This window comes from Lissotriton helveticus, chromosome 11 (genome assembly GCF_964261635.1).
Source record: "Lissotriton helveticus chromosome 11, aLisHel1.1, whole genome shotgun sequence".
Taxonomy (NCBI): Eukaryota; Metazoa; Chordata; class Amphibia; order Caudata; family Salamandridae; genus Lissotriton; species Lissotriton helveticus.
In genome coordinates, this window is record NC_136072.1 from 135,004,761 (window position 1) to 135,024,513 (window position 19,753).

The window sequence follows — 19,753 nt, forward strand, 5'->3', positions numbered from 1 at the left end:
CACCGCAAGCCAAACACCACTCCGTGCACACCATCCAGCCAAGCGCCACTCCACACACACCGCCAGCCAAGCGCCACTCCACGCACACCACCATCCAAGCACCAGACCATGCACACCGCCAGCCAAACACCACTCAGCGCACACTGACAGCCAAGTACCACTCCACACACACCACCAGCCAAGCATCACTCCACGCACACCGCAAGCCAAGCGCCACTCCACACACACCGCAAGCCAAAAACCACTCCGTGCACAGACAGCCAAGTACCACTCCACGCACACCACCAGCCAAGCGCCCCTCCACACACACCACCAGCCAAGCGCCACTCCACAAACACAACACCAGCCAAGCACCACTCCACAAACACAACACCAGCCAAGCACCACTCCGTGCACAGACAGCCAAGTACCACTCCGCGCACACCACCAGCCAAGCGCCACTCCACACACACGACCAGCCAAGCGCCAATCAACACACACCACCAGCCAAACACCACTCCACGAACACCACCAGCCAAAGACAAATCCAAACACAACACCAGGCAAGCGCAAGAGCACGCACACCGCCAACCAAACTCCAGACCACGCACACCGCCAATCAAGCACCAGTCCGCAGACACCGCCAGACAAGCACCAGTCCACAGACACCGGCAGCCAAGCGCCAAACTATGCACACAGTCAGACAATGGACACTACACGCAAACCAACATCATACTTTAGTTTTTTTTTTAAATAAAAGAGAAACAAAAACAAATTGCAAATTGATACAAATCTACTAACTCGACAACTAAATCTAAAAAGACTACACAAATACAAACTTTGAAACTGAACAATAAGTTTTACAGAATAAAGACCAACCAGTTCACTTTACCACTCATTGATACTCCCACAAATTCTTTTGCGTTTGGTACAATCTAAAACAAGCAGGTACACACAGCCCGGCGTTTGAAGGGCAGTCGGGGCAGTACATGTGAACCTCCTTCCGCAAACCTCTTCGCCAACAGACTCTACATCTCCGACTGGGAAAGTCTTTTGAGGTTGTAGGAGGAATTGTATCAGGAAAGTGGCGATCTTTCAATCTGGCAACATCCTCCACCACTCCAACTCTAGGAACACTTGCCTGTTCCACTAAAACAAGGTTGCCTATTACAGACTCCTGAAACTTTACAAAAGTCATCTTTGACTGGGGACAAGATTTCTGGAACACAACAAAAGCATTAAAGCATGCCAAATGGAAAAGATGGATAGCCAACTTCTGGTACCAAATGTAAGCCTTACGAAGAGCAGCATACGGTTCCAACCTCTGATCTACTCTGTCAACACCACCCATGTACTTATTGTAATGCAGTATTCACACAGGTTTGCGCACTTCTGCAACCTGACCCCAAACAGTCACCGGTTCATCCTTTCATCATGTATTGTAGTCAACATGTAGACATCTCTCCTGTCTGAAAACTTCACAGCTAGAAGCTCCTCACAACGCAATGCACTACACTGTCCCCGAGCAAGCTTTCGACAAACAAGTTCTTTTGGGAAACTTTTATGGTTTGAGCGGATTGTGCCACATGCAACAGTGTCCACTTTGGCCAATTCCCTGAACAACCGCACACCAGTGTAGAAGTTATCGACATACAAATGATGGCCTTTGTTAAACAATCCACGACCAAGTTCCCACACAATTTTCTCAGTCACTCCAAAAGTCGACGGACAACCAGGGGGGTTAATCCTGGATTCCTTACCAGTGTACACCCTGAAATTAGAGACATATCCAGTCTCACTGTCACACAGCATATACAGTTTGATTCCATAGCGTGCCCTCTTACTAGGAATGTATTGCCGAAATACCAAGCGGCCCTTGAACAACAGCAAAGACTCATCCACTGCAATTTTCTTTCCCAGGATAAAAGATCTCAGAAAATCCATCAACCAAATGATCAATGACAGGTCGAATCTTGAAAAGACGGTCACAATCAGGGTGATCTCATGGCAAAGCAAGACTATTGTCAACAAAATGCATCATCCGCAGCAGAAGCAAATACCTATCACGACTCATGACTGCCGGAAATATAGCTGTTGCCATCAAGAGACTAGTAGACCAATATGAAGCCATTGATGGTTTCCTAAGCAAGCCCATCAAAAAAGTTAAACCCAAAAACTTTTTCATCTCCTCCAAAATTGTGGGAGTCCACCGGGTAGCTCTAGAGTGGGGCTTAAGGCTGGCACTGTTTACCCTCAAAAAATTTTCAGCATACAAATTAGTCTGCTCTACAATCTCTGCCAAAAACACATCATCCATAAACAACTTGAAAAAATCAATAGGCAAAAAGTTTTCAGTGTTCACCCTACACCCTGGAACACCAGTAAATTCAGGCAATGCCGGCTGCACCATGCCTGGTGCAACCCAGAGGTCAGAACTTTCATCGTCAAGTCTTGCAGCCGCAGGCTGCCGCCCAGCTGCCTCTTGTCTCACTACACAAACTGGAAGTCTAGCAGCCCCAGGCTGCAGCCCAGATGTCTCTTGCCGCACTATTGGCACAGCAATGTCCTCCGCAACCACAGGCACAGCAATGTCCTCCCCAACCACAAGCACAGCAATGTCCTCCTCAACCACAGGCACATCATCCACACCAAAAGTAGCTTCATCAGCACTCAAAGTGTCTTCATCATCAGATGAAGCCATGTGTAGAGAAAACTCACTACCTGAATCTTCACCTCCCACCTCTGGCTCAGAATCAGAGTCAGACTCTGGACCATGGTCAGAGGAAGAATCAAAAAGCATTCCAACAACTTGCTGAGCAGTAATCCGGCGGCTAGCCATTATCCTTACAAATAAAGGAGTCTGCACAAACAACTCAACAACCCCAACACTGCGCAAAGTAAGATAAAAAATTTAAGACTTTTTCACAAAAAACTATATTTAGAAAAAATATACAATTCACTTACAAGACACAACTACACTCACCAGCACCTACTCTGCAAAGACACAGCAAATAGGCAACGATATCCCACTAGAAAGAAGAAAAAAAACTTACATCTACAGAAGGACACATCAAAAACAAATGCAAAACATGTTTTACAATCACAACATACAGAAACCAAACATACTCGTATTACTACACACTTTGCAAAATAAACAATTACATTACAATTGAACAAAAAAAGGTCTCTTACCAAACACATGCAACTACAGAAACAGCAGAACAACAGAACCACCAGTAACGGAACCGCACACTGCAACAATCTAAAGAGAAAATAAACCAATACACATTAGAAGAAACAAAAACAACACACATTACAACAGGCTATGTCACAGGGTATGTCACAAATGGGGTGTCTGTCCCCAAGGGGGGAAGATTATAAATCATTATAAACGTGGCCCCCCTGGAAGCAACCCTACGGAGGGCAGAGAGGCCAAATAAAGACACGGCAGAACATACTGAAAACAAATGGGCCCAAGGAAGCAACCCTTGGCCAAGGGGTCGCTCCCTATAAAAAACTAAAACCTGGAGTATAGTGGGCTTTTCTATCCCCCCCCTGGGACCAGAAACTGTAAAAAAAACAGCCACCCCGCCCCCAGGGGGGGGGGGGGGCAGAATAGTCTACAATATTTATAATGCCCCCTGGAAGCGACCCTTGCCCAAGGGGTCGCTTCCTTTATAAATATACTAAAATCCCTGGTGTCTAGTGGGCTTTTCTACCCCCCCCGGGTCCAGATGTGGCCCAAAAAATGGCTGATCTGCCCAAAGGGGGGGCAGACAAGTCTAAATAAAATTATGGGCCACTAGGAAGCGACCCTTCCCCAAGGGGTCGCTTCCTTTACACTTATAAACAAATCCCTGGTGTCTAGAGGGCTTTTCTGCCCCCCTGGGTCCAGATCACGCCCTAACATGGGCGATCTGCCCCCAGGGGGGGCAGAAAAGTCTACACTACATTTTTATGGCCCTGGAAGCGACCCTTGCCCAAGGGGTCGCTTCCTTTACTAATAAAAACACAATCCCTGGTGTCTAGTGGGCTTTCCTGCCCCCCCTGGGTCCAGATTCCCGAAAAAAACGGTTGATCTGCCCCCAGGGGGGCAGAAAAGTCTAAACAAATAATAAATGCCCCAGGAAGCGACCCTTTCCCAAGGGGTCGCTTCCTTTTATCAAAAAAAATAATCCCTGGTGTCTAGTGGGCTTTTCTGCCCCCCCTGGGTCGAGATCGCTCGCTAAAACGAGCGATCTCGATCCAGGGGGGGCAGAAAAGTCTGACCTGCAAAATTATGGCCCTAGGAAGCGACCCTTGCCCAAGGGGTCGCTTCCTTTTCAACAAAAAAACATCCCTGGTGTCTAGTGGGGCATTACTGGTGCAGGATCGTGACGCTGTGCGCGATCCTGAACCAGGAATGCCCTGCATTGGGACATCAGGGGAGAGGAAACAGTGTTTCCTCCCCCCTGATGCCTCAAGGCACCGAGTAATGGCCCCCCCACCCCACCGGAGAGCAGGAAACAGACCTACCTGCTCGACGCGCTGGAAGCAAATGGCTTCCAGCGCGTCTGGCACTTCCTGATGACGTCGGCGTGCGCGACAGCGTGCTGACGTCACCAGGAAGTGCGGGGGGGCGGGGGGAGCAGTGCGAAGTCTTCCGCTGCCACCCCCACTACTGCCACCACGATTGGAGCCCCAGGGGGCGAGCGACAGCGCTCCCCCCGAGGGCTGTACTGATGACGGAGCGGTTCCGTCATCAGCACAGCCCAACCGATGCTGATGACGGAACTGCTCCGTCATCAGCATCGAAGGAGTTAATATTCGTGTGCTTATCCTGCCCCAGGAGCATAGATTATTTGTCATTCTTTTGATTAGATGACTAGTATCCAATATTTACTTTCAGGGACCGACATGATTCTTTCTCTTTAGGCACTCCTCTATCTCTTGTGTACTCCTTTTCCACTTAAATACCTGCAATAACCCTAACCCCTAACTCATCCATTGTTTCCACAATAAGATTATGTTTTTACATGTATTTGCTCCTTACAGATATACCTGAACCTTCTCAATTTCTCCCTGGGCAACACCCCACTGTTCCCTCCATGTGTACTTCTTCCCAAACTGCTCCCCTACCTGCTTTTCTGTTTCTCTCCCACCCCTTCTGTCCCAATGTGATTTGTTTTACATTTTTTCGAGGGGCATTAGCTGCCATTTGCTGCTGGACTGCTCCATTTAAACAAATGCAAGCAAAACTATTTTTTGGTGAGCTCGCATCAGGTAGCTCCAGCTGTCTGTCGCAGGCAGCGTTGTATGCAATATTCCACAGAGGCAACAGTTGCTCATGAATATATGGCTTTCCTGTTAGTTGTAGTTGCCATATTCTTGTTTGTTCCACCAAGAGGAGATTTTTGGTTTCACCATCTTAAGATATTACAATTGCTTTTTCAAATTGTTCCCACTTTTTCTCCTGTTTTCTTTCAAACTGTCCACACTTTTTCTCCTGTTTTCTTGATCACACCTCTGACAGGCATCAACTTTAGTTGCAACTTTCTTGTAAGTAAATTGTGTTGAGACCCAGCAGCTGTACAATGCCATAGGAGACGGTACAGTTTCCTGGTCTCTCTTCACTTTCTGTTTGCCCTTTGATTTCTTTTTCCCTGCACCTCCATCTCCTACATTCTGATTGCAGCAAAAGTGAGATTAGAACCCATCTCTACAAGATGACAGGTAGCTTTTCAGCCACTGGGCCACGCTGTTCATGATTTCTTTCCTTCCTTCTTTTTATTAGTTCTCTATTTGTACCTCCGAGCCTCAGCAAAACATTTTCAAGTGGACTAGGGAGGATATTAAAAACAAGAATTTTCAATGCAATAGATCTCCATTTTACAAGCGTTTAAGCTATTGGCATTGTAAATGACAATGTCTTTTATTTATGTGTTTTAAACCAAACACAATACAAAAGGCATTGTCATTGCTATTTAATATGCATTGAGATACAGATGATAAGACGAGTGGAAGAAGAAACAAAGACAGAGTTTTGCATTCCTCACTGGTAAGTAGATATGAAGATGGATGGGCACCTGGAGAAATTGGACTACTTAACATCATAGCAAGAGAAGGGCTTACACAATCCCTCTGCTATGCTGCATATCTGCATGCCTTCCAATTACGTCATTGCAGTCAGTAATGGCATTATTATAGAACTCTGCGAGAGACCGAGGCGGGCAAATCTGTTGCAGCATACGCGAGGTTCACGGGGCACTCCAGGATAGACGATTCCTTTGTACGGGACAATCACAATTTAGAAGATATTATCCACTGTACACTAAAGCTAACGCGGCTTCCAAACAACAACTTGTAGTTGCTAATGGTAATGTGCCTAAAAAATATGGAGGTTGGCTGATATGCCCCAAAACTGGTCTGAGGGAGTCTAAAGTACGCCCAGTTGACCAAATTACTACCCTGATAAGCACATAACTAGAAGAGACAACTTCTCACAGCAGACACGCAACATCATGTCACAAAATATTTTCCAAAACCATAAGACCTTCAACATGGTGACCAGAGTGACAGCCATTCAAAGATTATTTCAGGAGGCTGTGTAATTGTATATTGGCATACGCATGTCCCCCTAAGGGAAATGGGCACGGTGAAAGTAAAGAGGTGGCAGTCTCAATCGAGTGACCTTATCACTGCACTCTATGCCTGGGAAAGGGACTAGTTTAGTAGGGTGACTATGCCCGATAACATGGGAGGGGGTGTTTTCTTTCTCACTCTCCCTGTTAGGTTAGCAGGACAGGCATGTAGAACTAACTCTCGGGCAGCAATCAGTACCTATACACAGACAAGAGATGTGCACAGATGTGTGGGTGGTGGTCTGTGGGTACCCTTGCATTACTAGGGGACAGGGGTGGATGTGCACAACTCACCAGGACCGGTGCTGCAACTCCAGGGAGACGTTCCCCACCAGCGGCTCCAGGCTCCAGCAGGCAATGGGTCCCACCGATTGCTGCCTGCAGAAGGGCATGGTCATGGCCAGCCGCATGCCCGGCATGAAGGAGTTTATGCAGCCCCTGGTGCCCGCCACGGCCAGCGGGATCCCCACCACAGCCTGCAGGCCTTGTAGGCAGCTGGCATAGGTGTCCTTCTCCTCGAGCTCCAGCGGGGTGCTCTTGGGAGTGTGGACGGTGGCAGTGGCAATGAGGCTGTGGAAAGTGAGGTGCCCTCATCCTCCTGTGGGGTCTGCCCATCCATAGGGAAGTTGGGCGAGATATTGGTGAGGAAGGAGAGCATGGGTCAATGCTGCACCTCCTAGGGGGCTGCGGCGGCGGGGAGTCTAGGCTGCAATGGTGCTGAACTCTCGCACTGCCACCCATAGCAGCCGCCATCACCCTTAACTCCAGAGCAGCCTCTGCGGGACCAAAGCTACTGGCAGTCCCCATTCATGCCTGCCGCTGAGGGGACACCAGCAGAAAAACAGCACAGGAGCCAAGACAGTGTTCTCGGCCCGTGTGTACACAAGGGAGAGGCTGTGCTGGCAGGAACGCCCTCCCTCTCTGCCCCCTTCCCTGCACATGCATCCAACCTGTGCCAGAGGCAGGCCGCCTAGATGTTGGGCGCAAGCCTTGCAACTCCTAAATCACTGTGGCATGTGCAGCTCCATGGCCCCCCTCCGCACCCCTCCCTCGGGAGCGGTACTTCTAAGTACAGAGTCAGACACACCCCCTGCTCCAGAGCTGCCAAGTAGCAGGAGTAAAACAATAGCATCACGTGTGGGAAGTGAAACCCTATCATATAACAAAACAAGTGCACCCCACAACCCCAGCGTCGACCTGGAAAGCAGAAGTATAAAGAAAGTAGTACATGTACTGTGTAACAACCATATAAAGAGGCCTGTAGCCATGGGAAGATACAAATGACGACATGGCTGTACTAAGGAGGGACTAGGAAGCCTAATAAGGAATCAGACAGCAGCAATTAAAAACGACAAACATATAAGCCAATGAAAAATATGGGCGGGTAGTGGACGGGGCTTCTCCTCTGTACTCTACCTACTACAGATTGCCAGAGCAGCACTTGCACGCTGGTTCAGGCTTGACCTAAAAAATGTGCCTGGGGTACCATGCTATGACAGATAGAGATCAAATATTATGTCAATGCTCTATCACGTGTAAACAGTACAATCAGGACCGCCTTTAGGGCAGTGCGACTGGTGCGGCTGCACCAGGCGCTGACTTATGGAGTGGGTGCTGACCTAGGGCGAGTAGCGCTGTGTTTAGCAATAACTTATCAGTGGAGATAAGAGGGGCACTTTTGCCTGGTGTTAGTGAGATAATTCTAGGAGGCTTTCATGGGGTATGGAGGTACCAAAAGTTATTGTCGCACCAAGCGCCACCATCACTAAAGCCGGCCCTGAGTACAATGGTCCAGAGACTGCACAAGAGGTAGCCCCATTTGCCCCCAAGGCCAGACCCAGTGCTGATTACATGGTGCAGTGACCCTGGTGCCAGCACCGGACGGATAGGCTTCTAGGAGTGCAGGAGGAGTCAGGAGATTTCTGCATAACGTATTCAGCATGGTGAGTCCTGTGTGTGTCTGTGTCCATGTGGAGAGTGGGTCAACTAATAATCTACCCAGAATGTTTAAAGAGTACAATTAGCAATTTAAAAAAGATGATATCTGTTTTTTGCCTTTTCTTATTATTCAGTCACACTCATACCAAGTCCTTTTGGTTAATCGCATGTCCTTTTGCAAGTACCAGGTTTTCTCTCCCCACCAGTCCATTGTTCCCCAAAATAGACAAAATAAATCGAGGCAAGTATGAGTGAACAGAAGGAAACATAAAAATAACGTTTCTTTTTCTTTACATTTATCTGGTCTTTTGTTTCCTTGACTCCTTAACTGAGGTTATGTGTAAACAGAAGATTATAGTAACTCATGACTGGTAAAAGGGGCTTTGGAAAATAAAAAGGCCACTTATTCTAGTTCTAGTTGATTACAATTAAGATGTTTCATCCAACTAAAGTTGCAGCATTCTCTGTAGCCCTTCTCAGTGTTTGTACAGTTAAAAAAAATTGATTTTGAATTCCGTATGTCCTCACCAAAAATAGCATAGAGGGAAAAAATAAACAAATAAACCAAACTCTCAACCACACTGCCCCCAAATCAGAATAGTGTCTTCTCCACCCCTGCTGCTGTAATCACATCCTGCAAGTAGTTGATTCACGGTTAGAGGATAAATATCTCTCCTGGTCGCAGTTTCCCACCTGGGCAGGAAACAGACCTCCTGGACTGTGTATGGATCAGGGACTAAACTTGGCACTATCATCCTGCAACTCTTCTTATCTCACTTTTTCTATTACACTACTGGCTCTTTCCTCATTCCACATTTTACCTTGTGCTGGAGATTAGTTTAAGCTCATCCTTCCTCTCTTTTTATCCTGTTTGATTCCTTCTAGAGTGGCAGTTGGCCTTTGTGTATTGCTCCCAGATAGTGAGACAAAGGGTAACTAGGTGTTGGCAGGATGGGGGAGCGCAGTTTGATCGCTGGTACCTTAGACAGGGTACCTACAACTTGGTCTCAAGTCCTTTGCTAGCTCCTAGACTGTCCCGCTGATGCACTGTCCTTCCGCTGTGAGCACAGATTATACCTGGTGACTCCAAGCACTGTTTCATAAACAAAAGGGGGTGAAATTCAGGGTCAGACAGACATGGAGACTCATCTGCGTCCACCTCAATCAAACGCCAGAGAAGGGAGCGACATGGGACACCCATTCTCCCCGATCAGCAATGTCGTCAAGGACCCACTTGTCACAGGGAAGTGGGAGAGGGACCTTCTTGCTGTGCGTCCCATGCACCCAGTGCTTCTGGCTGATGAGCTTCACCGCAATGCGAGTGCCATGGAGGACCAACAGTGGCCTTTTCCAATCAATCAATTAATCAATCAAGAACTTGTAGTGCGCACTACTTACACATGAGGGTCTCAAGGCGCTGTTGTAAATAAGGGGAAAAGGGTGGGGGCCGCTACTGGTCGAATACCCGGTCTTGAGTAGCCTCCTGAAGGTCAGTAGGTCTTGGGTCTGTTGTAGGCTCAGTGGGAGGGTGTTCCAGGTCTTGGCAGCTAGGTGGGAGAAGGATCTGCTGCCGGTGGTTGTTCTTCGGATGCGAGGGACGGTGGCGAGAGTGAGGTCGGCGGAGCGGAGCTGGCAGTTGGGGATGTAGAAGAAAAGTTTTCTGTTGAGGTAGGCTGGGCCGGTCTTGTGGAATGCTTTTGGGCGTGGATGAGGAGCTTGAAGGGAAACCTTTTGTTGATGAGGAGCCAGTGCAGGTTTCTCAAGTGGGGGTGATGTGTCTGTGGCATGGTGCATCGAGGATCAGGCGTGCATGGAGTTTCAAATATGTTGCAGTTGTTTGATGAGATTGGCCGGGGCTCCCGCATAGAGGGCGTTTCCTTAGTCGAGTCTGTTACGAACGAGGGCCTGGGTGGCTGTTCTTCTTGTATCTGTTGGGATCCACCTGTAGATCTTGCAGGGCATGCAGAGGGTGCTGAAGCAGGAGGAGGAGACTGCTTTGACTTGCTTGGTCATGGAGAGTGTTGAGTCAAGGATGACTCCCAGTTTGTGTGCGTGGTCGGTGGGTGTCGGGGCTGCCCCCAGTGCCGTTGGGCACCAGGAGTTGTCCCAGGCTGAGGGGTTGGAGCCGAGGATGAGGACCTCCATCTTGTCCGAGTTCATCTTCAGTCAGCTGATATTCATCCAGTCGGCGACAGCCTTCATTCCTTTGTGGAGGTTGGATTTAGCAGTGAGAGAATCCTTGGTGAGGGAGAGGATCAGTTGAGTGTTGTCAGCGTAGTAGAGTATGTTGAGGTCATGCTGTCAGGCGACATGTGTGAGCGGGCCATGTAGATGTTGAACAGTGTCGGACTGAGGGATGATCCCTGGGGTATGCCGCAGATGATCTTGGAGGCTTTGGATCGGAACAGGGAAACGTGGACACTCTGGGTTCTGCCAGAGAGGAAGGAGGTGGTCCATTCCAGGGCCTTGTCTCGGATCCCTGCGTCGTGGAGTCGTTTGCATAGTGTGCTGTGGCATACAGTGTCGAAGGCAGCGGAGAGGTCCAGGATGATGAGGGCTGTGGTCTCACCGCTGTCCAGCAGGGTCCTGATGTCATCGGCGGCGGCAATGAGGGCAGTCTCGGTGCTGTGGTTGCTGCAGAACCCTGACTGGGATGGGTCCAGGATGCTGTTTTCTTTGATGTATTGGGTTAGCTGTATGATGACGATCTTCTCGATGACCTTGGCTGTGATCAGGAGCAGGGAGATGGGCCGGAAGTTCTTGGGGTCCCTCGGGTACGCTTTGGGTTTTTTGAGTAGGGCGTTGCTCATCAAATCCCACATTTGCTGACTGAAGCATGGATGGGTTATCCCACAATGGACATGTGAATGACATCTCGCTCTCAGACACATGCAGCTTGTAACATTTGTTAAACAAGTCCATTCATTTAGCGCAATGACTCTCCATGAACCTTCGTCAAGGTGTTCTTCTCAGGCTCTTTCCCCTATCTCTAGTACAGTGATGTGTCAGTTGTTAACTAATAAAGCATGTGAATGCATGAAAGAAATGTTGTGTTAGTGGAAAATGGAAACACGTTTAATAAGAGTGTGCACATTTAAACATACATGAATATAAGTTTTTGGTACATGTTATTTAATTCAGACTTTGTGTTATATACAGTATATCTTTGACATAAATCAAGTTTAAGTATGACCAAGAACTACATTTAAATGCATATACATGTAACTTTAGTGCACACATTACAAAAACATTTTTGTTTCTAGTAAAATCACATTCTACATATATGAGGATGATTTTAATCACAGTTTCAAGTCACCATGTGCTATTCAGAAGTTATAGTGCAGGTTGAGAAAAGTCAAGTTTCCTCTTCCTAGATAGTACATTATCCATTAAACAAGGATGGTTTTATTTCATCAAGACTTCATTAAAACGTCTAAATTAAAAAGGTTACACACACATCAATGACTAGATTCTCTAATTCTACAATAAAGGCACTCTTTAATAGAAATGTTGAGTGAAATATTCTGATTAATCATTGAATCAAGCAGGAAACATATGCTAAGTGCACATTCATGTCATGTATCTATTAACATTTTATGTTGATTGAAATTTATGTCGTGGAAAGTGTGGGCAACTTTGTGCTGCACCAACTCTTACTCTGAAAGTTAAGTGTGTTATACCTGGTTTTTCAATGGTTGTATGTGTTCAGTTACAAGGATAGACAATGATAATTTCTTTGATAAAGCTTTGAAAATATTTTTTTTATCTTATATGAATATATCTCTTTTTAAGTATGTCTTACCCCAAAGAATAAAAAACTCTCTCTCTCTCCCTGTCTTTAATTAATTAATTAATTATGTGCTTATATAGCGCTGGAATCACTCCCGAAGGGGTACCTCCGCGCTTCGACCGCTGCGAAACCCTTCCTGGCTTCCCTGAGAGATGGTCCCTTAATGGGTATCTCCAGGGTGAGACCAGGCATCCCCGGCGGTCTGGTGGGGCCGTTAGTGAAGATGAGGCAAGCTAGTGCCCAGAGTTGCCGAGTGTGATCGCTGATCAGAGTGGGCACCGAGGCGAGAGAATTATCGAGTCCGCTGACCCTGGTCCAGAAACCTTTCTCTCTCCCTCTCTCTCTCTCCCTCTCTGTCCTTTCATTGCACTCTATAAGCTATGTTACTGTAAGTGTACACAAACTTACTGCACTGAATGGGCTTTGGTTTTCAATTTAAATGTCATAATTAAGTTTTGATTCAGAACAGTAAAAAGTCACTGTTGCCTAGTGGTTAAGTGGTTCGACTCTTACTCTGAAGGTTAAGGGGCCGATTCACAAAAGTAATCTGGGACAAAATCCTAACTTTAGTACTCCTTAATGCATTTTGTGAATACCGAAAGTTGTAAAGTTAGGATTTGTCTCAGATTACTTTTGTGAATCGGCCCTAAGTGTCTGACTCCTAGTGTTTGATTGTTTGTGTGTGCTCAGTTAGAAGAATAGGCACTGGTATTTTCCTTGATAAAGGTTGGAAAATAGTTTTTTTTCTTTTCACCTTATCTGAATATATCTCTTTCGAATTACCTCTTAACTCCGATAGAATTTAAAAAATGGTCTCTCTCTCTCTGGAGAGATTCCTGCAAGAGCATGAAGGTTCATGGGGACAACTGGCCTATCTACCAATCATAGGCCTCTATTTTTGATTTTGCACTGTCCGAGGAAGCCCATGGGACTCTTGTGAGCCCAACTGCCAAATATACAATTATATTTTACCCTTAATATCTCAAAAACTACTGAACAGATATACACAGAATCACAACAAACACAATCTGCAGACCAAGAGCTAGCTTCCTGCCAATCTCGTGTAATTCAGTTCAGCAGTTGTTCCTATAACCTGGATTAAAGAAGTCCATGGAAAATGCATGGGGATTTTACGTTTTGAAATGCTCTTTTTTTCTCAGCACCCAGATCATACTGAAACTTTCCAGGAAGGTGCTGAGGTGGATGAACTTTTTTTGTAAGTTTCATGAAGATTCGTCAACTGAGGGCAACGTTATTAGCAAATCAAAAAATGCTGCATCTATGGAAAAGCAGACCCTACTAGAAACCAGATAATGGTGACCATGACGTTTTCTTATCACACCTGTCATCAGAGAGAGATATCTGACAGGAGAGGTTTGTTAATCCCCATGTACCATACTACGCACACCTGTCATCTGAAAGAGTAATCTGAAAGGAGAGTCTGGCCCATCTACACACCCGACTACACACACCCGTCATTGGAGAGAGAGGTCTAAAAGGAGAGGCCATTCCATCTATGCAGCCTATTATGTACACCTGTCACCTAAGAGAGAGGTATGAAAAGAGACACCAGTCTGTATACACACCCTACTATGCACACTCGCTATCTGAGAGAGAGGTCTGACAGGAGAGTCTAGTCCTTTCCCACTCACTACTGCGCTGACCTGTCATCTGAAAAGGTCTGAAAGGAGAGGCCAATCCATGAACACACCCTACTGTGCACACCTGTCTTCTGAGAGAGGAGTCTGACAGGAGAGGTGTGTTTCTCCACATACATCCTACTAAGCAAACCAATCATATGAGAGAGATAGTGGTCTGATAGTCCATCTCCATAGCCTACTACCCACAACCATCATTACAGCGAGAAGTATCAGCAGAAAGGCAATTGCCTCCACACATCCGATTACGCACAACCATCATTTTTGATAAAGGCCTGAAATGAAAGCCTAGTCCCCTCACACTCCATACTATGCACATCGTCATGTCAGATAGAGAGTCAAAAAGTCTCAAAGTAGAGGGCCGTACTTTCCCACACTCTACTATGCACACCTGACATCTGAGAGAGATGTCTCAAAAGGAGAGGGCAGTCCCTCTACACACCGTAGTATGCACATCCATTAAGTAAGTGAGGGTTGACATTGGGGAGGCTAGCCCTTTCCATATACTACAATTTCCCTACAGTAGTGTTACAATCTCCAGACAGTCCCACAAGAGTAGAGGGCAGGCTTCAGATAGAGAAGCTTGTTGTATGAGGCTTGTTTGATCCAGCGAGATGCTCACAAGACCCACATGGAAAATTGCTGGGCCTGCAATGAGGTGTTTTACAATCCCCTGAGAATCTAGTGTTATTGTATGAGGATTAGTAGAATAAAAGGGCTGAGGTGATCCAAAAGTTAGCATTCTTATTACATGGTTGAATGAATGCTGTGATGTAATTGGCTGCACAGCCAGATAGAGCTAAGATTGTACTTCATGGTTTGGAGAAGTAGGAACTCTCATTGGGTTGTGCTCAGCAGAGATGACTTAATTCAGAACGAAAGTGACTGGTGTCTTCATCTGCTTTTAAGAAACAGCGCCACGTTCAGTTATTTAATCATTTGAACTTTGTCAAACAGTGTTAGTAAGTGTACTACTATCGGTAAACTTATTCTACACAAGGTTTACTGAGTGAAAAACTGTTTTTAGAGGTATGAATTTCTAAATATAGCGTTTCAGAAGTAGGCATTAAAATGCAAAGAGATATCAGCAAGTAGTGAACTGTTCAGTGTGTATGTAGGTGTAAGTAAAAGAGACAGTATTTCTCAAATTATAAAACGAAGAATCTGCAATCTGTTAATACAAGCCGTAATGTTTTTTTAACCTTACGGTTACCGTAGCCTTATGAGATGTTTGAGTTGCGATATTGCTATTTACAGAGTATTACATCATGCATCATGCTGAAGTTGGAATATTGTCTTCTTCAGCAATAAGTACCTGAGCAGGCACAGTGTATCCAGGTTGAAAAGATGTGAAATCACATGATGAGCTCTCCAGTTCAGTAGCACAAGCTAACTTTTGCCTAGCTAACCTTTGTTAGCTCCTTTTAAAAAACTGTACACATGTAAATCCTTGCTCAGAATTCTTTGCTAATTGCCCTCTAAACAAAAAACTACCATTCCAAAGACTGTTTGCCAGACTGAGGTGGTTGAGGTGCAGCAATTATACAAGGCTGATCACCATAATCTGATGAAGACATTTTAAATTAATGAAATTGGTTATGTTGTTTGTTTTACAGTTGTTAAAATAGTTTGTTAATATAGTTATTGTAGTTTTCTAATGTTAAATGATTTTGTTGTTAAAAAAATGTTTAAAGTTAGTAGTAATTGCTTTGCTTAATAGTTATTATAGATTTCAATATTCTTTTAGTATTGCAACGTGAACTATAACTGGCAGTTCCATTTTTAAGGATTGCAGAAATGTTCCTGCATGTATATGCACATATATGATACTATGCACATGTTTTATTCTATAGAGGCTTGTTAATGGAGAATCCAATTATCTGAATGCCCAGCTATGGTGAGCTGTGAAGCAAGAGCAAAGTTTCAGTAGAGAGATGAGTCCTTGTCCACAGTATAGTATAGAGAACTCTCATACAATAGAGAGGTGTTTTGCACACAGACTACTGTATCCTCATATGCTACAATGAACTGCTGTCAGCTGGTACAGTTGTGTGTCAAACCAGGCTACGTCGTCCCTTACCTTGTCCTGTTAGCGAAGCCCTTTTGGGATGACGTAGATGATTTTCGCAGAGACGCAAGGGACCAACTTCCCAAATGACTAACTATACTCTTACTGAAATTATATCCACAGTAAAAATAGAACTAGAAATAGGGGAGGAGGGCCGGTACTGGACGTTGATTAATTTGATGATTCTTGCTGTCGACCTGCGAGGCAACAAGTATCAAAATTGTAATTACAAGTCCCTTTTGATTCTCCACTTCCTATTCTACAAAGACAAACGTCTTAACCTATCTACAAGTTAGAGAGTTTTAGCTTAAAGCCTACCTGCGATCAGTCTTGTCTTGGCAAACGTCCAGTATGTCTTTGTCTTGTTTTGATGCTCAAGTCATCTGGTTTTCTCTCTGGTGAGTAGTTCTAGTAGTTCTAGATGTGGGATTACTACAAGAAACAAGCGAGTACAATTAAACACAATCCGTACTTTACTCCTTTAAACATACATGAATCTTCCAATCCTTAACTTACTTGTAACCTTTTCTTTAAGTTCGGAATGAGGGGTTCAGTAAGATCCTGTGCCTTGGCCTGCTTCGCTTTTGTAAACAAAATAACACAGGGAGAAATACTATATGCGCAATTACCTTACTTTTCCAGAGGCCTTTCAAGCAACATCAAGTTTCAGCCAAGAAATAACAGTTAAAATCCTAACACCACAATAACGTCTTGTAATGCCTGAATCTCTCTAGTCTCTTTTACTAAAATGTCTTTGATACCTTCTTTCTTGTAAATCAGAAAGGAGAAATTGTTCCAAACATTGTTCTAGTCTTTCTTGCGTTGGGCGCCTGAAATAAGAATCAAGATATGCACTTAACTTTGTTTCATCTTTGTATTTGCAGGAATCGGGATCGAAGAAACTCCGTAGAGAAGACTTCTAGCAGCTCCGAATTCTTCAGAAAAGGAAAGTTCCTGAGAGAGTCTCCAGACGCGATCCTTCCTCGAACCAAGTGGAAGGCAAAGCGTCTTCTAGAAGGCTGGGTGCAGTTTAAATAGTAGACCGCACCCAGACCGCACACAGAAGACACGTGCGCTCTTTCACGCTTTGCCGACGCGAACAGTCAGCTAAGCGCGGCTAGGCGTGACAAATGTTCAAAACGTGTCAGGGTTTTGCTGCAAGTTGTATAGAAATGGTAACCTTGGCATTTAAAGGGAAAATAACCATTTTGCGAATCAAACCTTTTGACAAAATAAGTCAATGATTAATCATTCGAAGATAGTACTACATATTTGGCACCTTTAAACAACATATGTAGAAAACACGTAAACCTTTATAATCGGGCATTTCAATAACCACATATACACATACTGACTACCAGGACGTGCGGGTGCACCGGAAAGGGGTGGGTTTTAATGGAACATAATGCCATAAGAAAGGCGGAACCAGTGGGGTCGATTATAGCCAGGGGAGACTAGATTGGAGAATCATGACAGTGTGGTAGTGGAGAGGGCAAATAGTTTGCATGTTACTGTATATGCTTATCACTCTGAAGAGAAATTTCTGTGACAAGGTCTGTCTCTGTGCAAACCCTCCTCCGCATGCCTGTGTTCATAGGGAGAGGTCTGAGAGATAGGTGAGTGCTTGTCCACATTCAACTATCTATACTAGTGGACCAACATAGAGTTTTTAGCAGAGAAGATACTCTATTTCTATTCCCTACTATGCACATTCATCACCATGAAGAGAGGTAGGAGCAGAGATACCAGTCTATTTCAACAGTCTAATATGTATGTGTTACTCTGGGGAGAGGGCTGAGCTGGCAGTGCAGTCTCTCTCCATAGCCTAGTTTCTATGCTTATCATCCAAGATACACTTCTCAGCATAGAGGTCATTTCCTCACCATAACCTAGTTGTATATCTGTCACCCTAGGGAGAAGTTTGAGCAGGCAGGTAAAACTCTCCTTACACATTACTATGCAAGTTGTATAGAAATGGTAACCTTGGCATTTAAAGGGAAAATAACCATTTTGCGAATCAAACCTTTTGACAAAATAAGTCAATGATTAATCATTCGAAGATAGTACTACATATTTGGCACCTTTAAACAACATATGTAGAAAACACGTAAACCTTTATAATCTGGCATTTCAATAACCACATATACACATACTGACTACCAGGACGTGGGGGTGCACCGGAAAGGGGTGGGTTTTAATGGAACATAATGCCATAAGAAAGGCGGAACCAGTGGGGTCAATTAAAGCCAGGGGAGACTAGATTGGAGAATCATGACAGTGTGGTAGTGGAGAGGGCAAATATTTTGCATGTTACTGTATATGCTTATCACTCTGAAGAGAAATTTCAGTGACGAGGTCTGTCTCTGTGCAAACCCTACTCCGCATGCCTGTGTTCATAGGGAGAGGTCTGAGAGATAGTTGAGTCCTTGTCCACATTCAACTATCTATACTAGTGGACCAACATAGAGTTTTTAGCAGAGAAGATACTCTATTTCTATTCCCTACAATGCACATTCATCACCATGAAGAGAGGTAGGAGCAGAGATACCAGTCTATTTCAACAGTCTAATATGTATGTGTTACTCTGGGGAGAGGTCTGAGCTGGCAGTGCAGTCTCTCTCCATAGCCTAGTTTCTATGCTTATCATCCAAGATACACTTCTCAGCATAGAGGTCATTTCCTCACCATAACCTAGTTGTATATCTGTCACCCTAGGGAGAAGTTTGAGCAGGCAGGTAAAACTCTCCTTACACATTACTATGCAAGTTGTATAGAAATGGTAACCTTGGCATTTAAAGGGAAAATAACCATTTTGCGAATCAAACCTTTTGACAAAACAAGTCAATGATTAATCATTCGAAGATAGTACTACATATTTGGCACCTTTAAACAACATATGTAGAAAACACGTAAACCTTTATAATCGGGCATTTCAATAACCACATATACACATACTGACTACGAGGACGTGCGGGAGCACGGGAGAGGGGTGGGTTTAAATGGAACATAACGCCATAAGAAAGGCGGAACCAGTGGGGTCGATTAAAGCCAGGGGAGACTAGATTGGAGAATCATGACAGTGTGGTAGTGGAGAGGGCAATTATGTTGCATGTTACTGTATATGCTTATCACTCTGAAGAGAAATTTCAGTGACGAGGTCTGTCTCTGTGCAAACCCTACTCCGCATGCCTGTGTTCATAGGGAGAGGTCTGAGAGATAGGTGAGTGCTTGTCCACATTCAACTATCTATACTAGTGGACCAACATAGAGTTTTTAGCAGAGAAGATACTCTATTTCTATTCCCTACTATGCACATTCATCACCATGAAGAGAGGTAGGAGCAGAAATACCAGTCTATTTCAACAGTCTAATATATATGTGTTACTCTAGGGAGAGGTCTGATCTGGCAGTGCAGTCTCTCTCCATAGCCTAGTTTCTATGCTTATCATCCAAGCTACACTTCTCAGCATAGAGGTCATTTCCTCACCATAACCTAGTTGTATATCTGTCACCCTAGGGAGAAGTTTGAGCAGGCAGGTAAAACTCTCCTTACACATTACTATGCAGAGCCATCATCCAAGAGAGAGGTGTCAGAAAAGGGGCTAGCTCCTCGACACATCATACTATGTGTACCAGTCATCCAAAATAGGGGTGTTAGCACAGAGGCCAACTGCTCCTCACATCGTTCTATGCATACTCA